This window comes from Thermobia domestica, chromosome 16, assembly GCF_964235325.1.
Source record: "Thermobia domestica chromosome 16, izTheDome1.hap1.1, whole genome shotgun sequence".
Classification (NCBI taxonomy): domain Eukaryota; kingdom Metazoa; phylum Arthropoda; class Insecta; order Zygentoma; family Lepismatidae; genus Thermobia; species Thermobia domestica.
Genome location: NC_137469.1, coordinates 7,909,855 through 7,920,624, shown reverse-complemented (window position 1 = coordinate 7,920,624; position 10,770 = coordinate 7,909,855).

Genomic DNA, 10,770 nt, shown 5'->3' with positions numbered 1-10,770 from the left:
GACACAGCTTCATCTTCAAATCATGCTGACGGGTCTACTTCACCTTCAGTTCACTCAATGTTGCTCACGAATTTCGACGTGAAATTCAACAATGCGAAGCTCGTTGCCATCCAACTTCGCAAGTACCTACCTCGAGCAGCTATATCACAAATAGTCCATACGAGGAATGGTATCATATTAAAAACACCGGATCAGACTCTTCTCACTACAATCAAAAACAAAGTCCCCATCGACACTTTTGGTTCCAATGCGAAGATTCAAGCACTGAACTCTTCCACACGTAAACAGCCTCCACCACCGAAACGATCACCATTGTTATCTGTTGTGATTCGGGGGGTTGACCCCTCTTATACAGATGAAGAGGTCCAAGAGGAGCTCAAGCTAGAAGGTCATACTATTACGAAAGTTCTAAGAATCCGAAACGACCAAGGCCCTACTTATATGGTTCGTGTTCTCACAAACCACTAAGACACCATCGATGAGCTATTGGCATCAGGAGCCTACATTTATAACCACAAACACCGAGTAGAGCCATCACGAACACCAGTTCCTATGCCTATCCGCTGTGAGCGATGCCAGGTTTACAATGCTCATCAGACATCTGATTGTAAAAACATAAGTAAATGTGGCTACTGTGCTGGCCCACATAACACCCGGACTTGTAACAACTTGCAATTGCCACCAAAATGCGCCACTTGTAATGAACAGCATCCGGCCTACAGTTATAAGTGTAAGGCAAAGCCGGACCCTATTCAGGATCATCCTGAACTCGTCGTTCCTTTGCGACCACCGACGCCAGTTCAAACCACTCCACATCCAATTGACGCTCCTGTTTCATTGGACCAGCTACTAACGTTTCTGACACTAGCTCTGCAAAATATTCATCCTTTCATTAGGCCTCATATTCTACAACAAATCATTATAGCAGCAAAAACAACCTTCCATGTCAATTTTACTGCAACATATTCCGGCAATACCGTCCATTTCCATAAATCACATGCTACTACTATCGATTAATATCATGGCTTTAACCTTTCTCTTTCTCAACATCCGGTCACTACCAAAGAACAAAATTTTATTTGAACAGCTTCTTCTCGAAGAGCATGTAACAGTCTTCCTACTTAATGAAACATTTCTTACAAGCTCTCGCTCTTGTCGTTTACCACGATATACCATGCTTCATTCTGCAAACCCTCTACCTACACTTCGAGCTAATGGGGGAGTGGCCATAGGGATTTCTCCTCACATCCCTTTTCGCCAACATCACTATACTGCAACAGCTGTTCCCGAATACCTGATTGCCACTGTTTACTTCAAAAATATCATAATCACACTGGCAACTATATATATAAGACCAAACCATCCATTACCTGAGCAGTTCGTACAATATATCTCCAACACCTTCAATAGATATATTATCATGGCTGACTTCAATATGCATAGCCGCAGCGATGGTGACCGGATCAATTTTGTTAACTTTATAACGACACACACTACTGGAATCATTCTTGATCTTCCGCAAGCTACACGTCCCATCTCAAACACCAAGCCTGACATAGTCATCGCCTCAGCAAATCTTGTCTCACACTGCAATGTCGAAATCCTTGATCTTCTGGGCAGCGATCATGCACCCATCAAGCTCGTCTATAAACCATATTTAGCTACAACTAGTTCTTCCTTACCATTGCGAGTGACCTTGCGTTATGATAGAGCTAAATGGGATCAATATCGCACACATATTTCAGACCTCACCAGAGATCTAACCGAACCCGCAACAAGCGATGATTTATATCAGACTGTAGACACCATTACCTCTGCAATCCAAGAAGCCAGCAACTTATACATTCCAACCACCCAATCCGTTCCCTATCAACCTAAGCTTCCGCCTCAATACATCGCTATGATCCAACGTTCACGCCAGTTCTATCGAGACTATCTTCGCACTCGCAATCCAGAAGCACTCAGACATCATAAACAACTCCAAAGGACAGTTCACAACTACGTCAAAGCATATAAACTTCGCTCCTGGGTGAAGACATGCAACAATCTTTCCGAAACATCGCATCCTACAAAATTCTGGATTCGCTTTAATGCATTGTGTGGGAAGTTTACTACTACACCCTACCCTATTTTATTAGGCGACACACCTCTTACTACTGATCGAGATAAAGCGAATGCATTTGCAGACCACTTACAAGAAATTTTCACACCGTCAACTGACAACGCACCACACGCAGCAGACAGACTTAACACCTCATCGCCACAACTTCAACCAAATATTACTCATATCTTACCTACTAATGCTGCTGTCTCTGCTCCCATCACTGTTCAGGAAATCTCACAAGTTCTTCATAACAAACGAAATACTGCACCAGGCCTCGATAACGTGACATATCGCCATATCAAAGAAAGTCCTATCTCACTTCTGCTTCTTCTTGCGAATGTTTACACCTTCATACTGAGAACTGGCTACTTTCCTTTAGCTTGGAAAACATCTAAGACGCTTATGTTTCCTAAACCACACAAACCGCCGCAGAATATTGCATCCTATAGACCTATCCAACTTACTTCCACCTTCAGTAAGATCTTAGAGCGCATACTGGTTAAACGATTACATCTTTTCATCGCCGATCATAACTTACTCCCAGTCACTCAAGCAGGTTTTAGGCCAGCCTTCTCTATCAACGATCAGCTACTCCGACTCACAACGCTCATCACACAACATTATAATTCAGCTCAACCTTCTTGTTTAGTGTTATTTGACTTGGAGAAAGCATTCGACAAGGTCTGGCACCTTGGGCTCATATATAAACTTATCAAATTCCAGCTTCCTATCTCATATATCCGCCTCATATATAATTTCATTAACAATCGTATCACCTATATCTCCGTACGTGACAGTTTATCACACCCTATCTTTCTATTCACTGGAGTACCGCAAGGGTCGGCTTTATCTCCTTTACTCTATCTTCTGTATGTAGCTGATATGCCCCGATTACCAGATAAAGTACACCTCTTTCAATATGCGGACGACACGGCCCTTCTAGCAGTTGGAACAACTATCCAGCAGATCAACACTATCTTACAGACTGCTATCGAAAGCTTCTACACCTGGTGTACTCTCTGGAGGCTTACTATTAACGCAGCGAAAACTCAGGCCATAGTTTTCTTACCACCCAGACAGACTTCCAAATTCCGTAGAAATCCACGAAAACTCTCTCTCCAGGTTGATGGGGTGCCTATTCAACTCAGTAATACTGTTACATATCTGGGAATTACATACGACCGCCACCTTACCTGGTCGCAACACTTGAAAAATGTTACTACTAAAGCCTATAATAGACTTAATCTCTTGAAACGATTGACTGGTACCACTTGGGGCCTTAAAGCACACACCATACTAAATACGTACAAAGTTTTTTTACGACCAGTCCTCACGTACGGCTTCACTGCTTGGTTAGCTGCTCCGACAAAATTCTACAATAAACTCTTAATCTTAGAACGCCATGCTTTTCGTACAGCGTTCCGTATTAAGCTACCTAGTCCCACAGAGGAACTGTACCGCCGAATTACTTTTCCAACCTTACAATACTATCTTGAAGAGCTGCGGCTAACATATATCACCAAACGTTTCAAAACCCGACATCCTTTACTTCAGGAGACAATGCGATATTTAGCACTTCACCCAACACCTCACCGTTACTATCATTCTCCACTTTCACTTCTCTTCACCTTATATCACTATACTCTACCGCCGTTAGATCCCGCTTTACTTATCATCACAGATTACGTCATTCATGAACATCTTCCTCTCATTCACCCATCATTTCCAGCACAGTGATTACCATTAATTACTAACATGGGCCTCATTCGTTTTCATCATTGCCTAGAGCAGCCCCTAGGCTGAAGATAAGCTCATTTGTCTAACTAACATCACCCACGTGTTGTCCTGTGTATGCACCTCACCACATTATTCACGCCCATTACTAGATCATCTGTATCGTACATGCTATACTTCATCCTTCGTTATGATCATTAATGTTCTTTGCTTATAACATACTGTCTGATTATTTCCTTATGTATTTTCCTTTATTAACAATCATATATATGTAAAGTAACGTTTCATTCATCTATTTATATAATCTATCACATCTTACTTTTGGCACTTCTATTGTTCTGATGTTTTGCTTTGTTTTCTCACTTATATATATATTTCTATAATTATCATATTCATATTTATGTTGTGTTCAATTATACTCGCTATTATGTTACTGCCCTTATGTTATTAAAACTACACCTACCACTCAAGTATGATTATGATTGAAAAGATCATAATGTCCTAGTTCTAGTAATAAATAAATAAATAAATAAATAAATAAATTACTCTTAGCCCACCCATGCGTTACATTTTTAACATATTACCTTCACTTCTCACACCTAAGAGAGGGTGTAGCCCTCTAAAAGGGAGCTAGCCTATGGCTAGCACTAAAAAAAAAATGTTCTATCTCAACTCAGCATTTAGAATCGATCATCGATTCAAGGTCTGAGAACGATTTCTAACGCTCTGCGAGCAACTAATAATTTTTGTTCATTCTGGGAGGATTGTTCTGCTACAGACAATCAACATCCCCTTGCAGTCCGTATTGTTGACTCAAGTGAGAGCCACAGTGGGCTTCCCCTAGCACCTCATCTCATTGCATTTCCTCTCATCTTCAGTGTCAGTCGTCTAACATCTCAAGGGATGGCTTCAGGTGGCCATCCGGGACTACCGCCGCAACCTCCGGGTCCGTCTCTTGAACCTACCTCGGTGGGCAAGGGGGCCGACCGCAAGCACAAAACTTCATCTCAAGGCAAGAATACCGGTAGATCCCGCTCTCGCACTCCCGACAAAACTAACAGCACTTCTCATCAGCCGCCGTTTAAACGACATCACACTGTTAGTGACTCCGAACAATCAGTTAGTTCAATGAATCTAGACGACGACAAAGAATTCCCATCTATTCAGGATACTTCCAAACCGTGTCTCTATTCCTTTCTGCTCACCAACTTTGACACCAAGTTTGACAATACAAAGCTAGCCTTCCAACAACTTGTAAAATATCTGCCACGCGCACAGATAGTTCGCACTCGAAACGGAATCATTTTCAAATCTTACGATTCTACTTTCTTAACTACTGTACGAAATAAGTGCAGCTTTGAAATTTTTGGTAAGCACGCCAATATGAAGCGCCTCGAACCTAAGACATTTCGTCAAGCACCGCCACCACGTAAAACACCGGCTCTTTCGGTTGTCATTAGAGGGGTTGACCCTTCTCTAACCGACGACGAGGTCATGGAAGAACTTACTCTTGAGGGACACTCCATTCTAAAATGCCTTCGTATTAAAAACGATCAAGGAGCTACCTATATGGTACGAATATTAACCAATTCTCAAACCACTATTGATGATCTTCTTACTCATGGCGCCCTCATTTATAAAAAGAAACATCGCGTAGAGCCATCGAAATCGCCGCCACCTTTACCATTAAGGTGTGAGCGCTGCCAAGCATACAATTCACATCCGACATCGAAATGCACCCAGCCAAGCAAGTGTGGGTACTGCAGTGGAAACCACGAAACTAAAGCTTGCACTAACCTAACGAAGCCACCTCAATGCTCTACGTGCCCGGAACAACACCCCACATATAGCTATCGCTGTAAAGCACGGCCAACGGCCGAACCTTTAAATCCGGAGCTCACTGTTCCGCTACGACCCATCCTGCCTGACATTCAACACAATGTACCACCCCAACCTCTTGGCGAAGCAATTTCCATCCAACAACTCCTTTCATTCTTTACCATCGCATTGCAAAATATTCATCCTTTTCTACGTCAACATATTCTCCAGGTGGTCAATCACGCAGCCCGCATCATCTTTAAATATTCTTTCCAAGCTACTTACTCTGGACCTCATGTTTATTTTCATGCCACCCCTCTTGACGAATTACATGTCTCCTCCGCCACTTCCAACACTACTCCTGCACCTTAATCATGGGTATTTCATTACTGTTTCTTAATATTCGATCACTTACTTCCCAGTACACTCTCTTCGAACAGCTACTTCTAGAAGAAACTATTCAGGCTTTCCTTCTGAACGAAACTCTCCTTACTCCATCTATGACGTTCAGGATACCTCGCTATACACTACTCCGTTCAGATTCTACCATCGCAGCACGCCGAGCAAACGGGGGAGTGGCCATTGGCTTCCATCCTTCGATTAGTCACCGCCAATATCATCCTGCATTGATTAATGTTCCAGAGTATCTCATTACTACGTTGTACTTCCACTCTCTTTACGTTACCATAGCTACCATATATGTACGCCCTGGACACCCCATCCCACGCTCATTCTTTCTTTACATCTCCAATAACTTTAAATATTACATCATAATGGCCGACATCAATATTCACAGCCGTCCAGATAATCAGAAACAAAGCTTCCTTGACTTCATTACTACTCATACCACCGGCCATGTTTTTGATATACCTAAAGCAACCAGACCCATCACGAATACCACACCTGACGTAGTTATTTCTTCTGGCAATCTCTTCCAGCGTTGCACTCTTGAAGTGCTCGATTCCATAGGTAGTGATCACCTTCCTATCAAACTTTATATCGATCAACCGCAGGCTCCTATTCTTTGTTTGCTCCCTGAACCTCGTCGTGTTCCACGATTTGATCAAGCCAAGTGGGATGACTATCGCACTACTATTGCTGAAGATTTGGTTACCATCGAGCCTCCTGCTACCGAAGATGACCTCTACGCACGGGTCTCTGAAATCACTCATTCCATTCATCACGCTTCTGACCTTCATATACCCACAACTGAAATAACCAGGTACCAACTACGTTTACCGCCAAACTACCTACCTCTCATACATCGTTCTCGCGAATTTTTCCGCGAATATCAGCGCACTGGTAACCTAGAAGCTCTTCGTCATCATCGCCAACTTCAGCGCACTGTGCGTAACTACGTCAAGGCACATAAACTTCGCAACTGGGTGAAGACGTGTAACAACTTAGCTGAAACTTCACACCCTACTAAGTATTGGAAGCGATTTCATATGTTGACTGGGAAGCTTACTCGCACACCATATCCGCTGTTAGTAAATAACCAACCATTACACACAGACGAAGAGAAAGCGAACGCCTTTGCAGACCACCTGCAGACTACCTTCACCCCATTCCCATCTGATTTTGTTCAAAGACATCCTACTGATCGCTTGAACTTATCATCTCCATATCTACAACCCAGTGCAGCACACATTCTTCCAGACGACAATCCTCTCACAGCTCCAATTTCTACATCTGATATCGCCACCGTCGTAAACCGCAAGCGCAACACAGCTCCTGGTATCGACCACATAACTTATCGTCATATCAAAGAGGCTCCTTATTGTCTTCTTCTGCTTCTTTCATATATATATTCTTTTATTCTCCGGACTGGCTACATCCCTTGTGACTGGAAGACTTCTTCCACTCTCATGTTTCTTAAGCCCAACAAACCTCCAGATTCTGTTGCTTCTTACCGTCCAATACAATTGACCTCCGTATTTAGCAAAATTCTTGAGCGCATCATTGTCATCAGACTACATCACCATCTTTCTCAATATAATCTCTTGCCTGTACACCAAGCTGGTTTCAGACCTAATTTCAGCATCAATGATCAATTGCTCAGACTTCTCAACCTAATCACAAATCATTATAACACTGCTCGGCCTTCATGCCTCATTCTTTTTGACCTAGAGAAGGCTTTTGATAAAGTGTGGCATTTAGCCCTCATGTTCAAACTTCACCGTTTTAGGCTTCCACTCTGCTACCTCCGTTTCATTTTCCATTTTCTTTCTAACCGCCTATCTTATGTTACCATCAATAGTTCCTCATCACATCCGATCTTTATCCATTCTGGTGTACCTCAAGGCTCCGCTCTCTCGCCTCTTCTCTACCTTCTGTTTGTAGCTGATATGCCAACCCTTCCTCCCAATGTTCATACTTTTCAATATGCAGATGACACTGCCTTTCTTTGCACGGCCAGAACTATTCAACAAATCAATTCTGCTCTCCGCCTAGCAATAAATTCTTTCCTCCGATGGTGTACTCAGTGGCGCCTTCATATTAACTCGACTAAGACCCAAGCTATCGTTTTCATACCACCTCGAAAACGTTCTCGGGTTCAGAAAAACCCCGATCTACTTAATCTAGAGGTTCACGGCACACGAATATCACCTACTAAACAGGTTACCTATCTTGGTATCATAATCGATCATCACTTAACTTGGCGGCCGCATCTTCACGCAATCATTCGTAAAGCGTATGCTCGGCTCAATTTACTAAAACGTCTAGTTGGTACCACATGGGGATTGCAACCCACTACAATCCTTAATACGTATAAGGTATTCTTACGTCCAGTTCTAACTTATGGTCATCCCGCTTGGGTTGCTGCACTACCTTTTTTCTATCAGAAATTACAAGTTCTTGAAAGGCACGCATTTCGTCTGGCTTATAGGATCAAGCTTCCCAGTCCGACACAGGAGCTTTACGACCGTATCTCTTTTCCTACCATTCTCCGTCATCTTGAACAGTTGCGACTAAAGTTCATCACAAACCGGTTTCAGCAACGTCATCCACTACTTCTAGATACCATGGATGCCGACCGCCACTATGATTTAGGATATCAATTTTCTACTTGCCCTCTATCCCTATTCTTCTCTTTATATCTCAAAACCATTCCACCAGACCATCCAGATCATTTTGTCGCTTCAGCTTATTCTTCTGATCACCTTCCATTTCATATATCACCTACATATGCTGCACCGTAACCTATTGTGCTAACAGGGCTCCACTTGTCTACATTACTGTCCAGAGCAGCCCCTGGACAAGAAGATAATATGCATTCGTCTCACTAACATATCCTTGTGTTGTCCTGTCATATGCACTTCATTGTCATTTTTTCCCCTATCCTCATGATTATGAACAAAGTTCATAATGTCCAATGAAATTGAATAAAATGAAATAAAAGAAATAAACTGAAATTATGATCTAAATAAAATAAATGATTCTTTCCGCTTACTCTTACTTCGCATAGACCACCTCCAATATCCTTCCTTCCCCAGTCTCTGCACTCCTCACCCCGGATAGAGGGCGTAACCCTCGCAAGGGAGCTAGCCTTCGGCTAGCACTAGAAAAAAAAAGTTCGAGGCGTTACTTCGTCTGTCTAATATTATTACCAACCAGTTTAATACACAGTTTCCATCTTGTCTAGTGCTCTTCGACCTGGAAAAGGCATTCGATAAGGTATGGCATGCAGCTCTCATATATAAACTTATCCGTCTGACACTTCCCATATCATACATCAGATTTATCTATAATTTTCTTCACAACCGTATTGCGTATGTCGCTCTTAATGACACTCTCTCACACTCCATATTTATTTTCTCTGGAGTACCACAAGGGTCTGCCTTATCACCTTTGCTTTATCTTCTATATGTAGCCGATATGCCGCCGTTGCCACCTAACACACACATTTTTCAATATGCAGATGATACTGCATTTCTTACATTGGGCCGAACAATCCATCGCATCAGTACTGAAATTAATGCAGCAATTCAAAGCTTTCTCACCTGGTGTACGAAATGGCGTTTGAAACTCAACCCAGATAAAACCCAAGCTATAGTCTTTCTCCCGCCAAAACGCCGATCTCGTGTACATCGAAATCCTTCGCTACTTAACATCCAAGTACATAACACGCGGGTTCATCCAACTAAACATGTCACATATCTGGGAATTATTTTTGATGAACACCTCACTTGGCGCCCTCACCTTCAGAATGTAATACAGAAAGCATATAATAGGCTTAATCTTCTCAAACGTCTCACAGGTACTACATGGGGACTACGAGCTAATACTGTTCTTAATACCTACAAAGTATTCCTACGACCAGTTCTGACATATGGCTTCACAGCATGGATATCCGCCCTCCAACCCCATTATGAAAAGCTGAAGATACTTGAACGCCATGCCATACGACTAGCCTATAGAATAAAGCTCCCGAGTCCTACTCAAGAGCTTTATGAAGTCCTGCCTTTTCCACACCTATTTCATATTGAAGCTTTGCGATCGAAGTATATTACTAGCAGATTTGAGTCCCGACATCCATTACTTCTCGCAACCATGCAAGCAGACATTCCATACAATCCACCTCGCAAGCTATTGGAAACGCCTTTATCCCTTCTGTTTGCACTTTACCGATATACACTCCCTCCTGATCATCCGGATTTGGACGCAGTTGCAGCATTTTCAACATTCATAGTTCCTCCATACATAGCACCATCATTTACTACACAGTAAGAACCTCATGTCTTAACAGGAAATCCATTTTGTCTTCATTACGTCCAGAGTCGCCTCTGGACAGAAGATAGATCTCACTTGTCACACTAATCATTATCTATGTGTTGTGTCGTTACACTGCACTTCATTTTTTCCATTTTCATTCTTCATTCTCTTCTCTCCAGTTACAGATAAAGGATACAAATGCAACAGTAAACCAATACTATACAGCCGAAATCCCTATTAATGCAATCAAACTAGACACTTCTACTCCAGCTCTCCGAACATCCCTTAGCCCATCGAAAATATAGACCTCCAATAATACGTTTAAATCTAGTACCGCACAGAAGGCGCAACCTTCTCACGGTTGCTGGCTAATCGCCAGCATTGGGACAAAAAAAAAT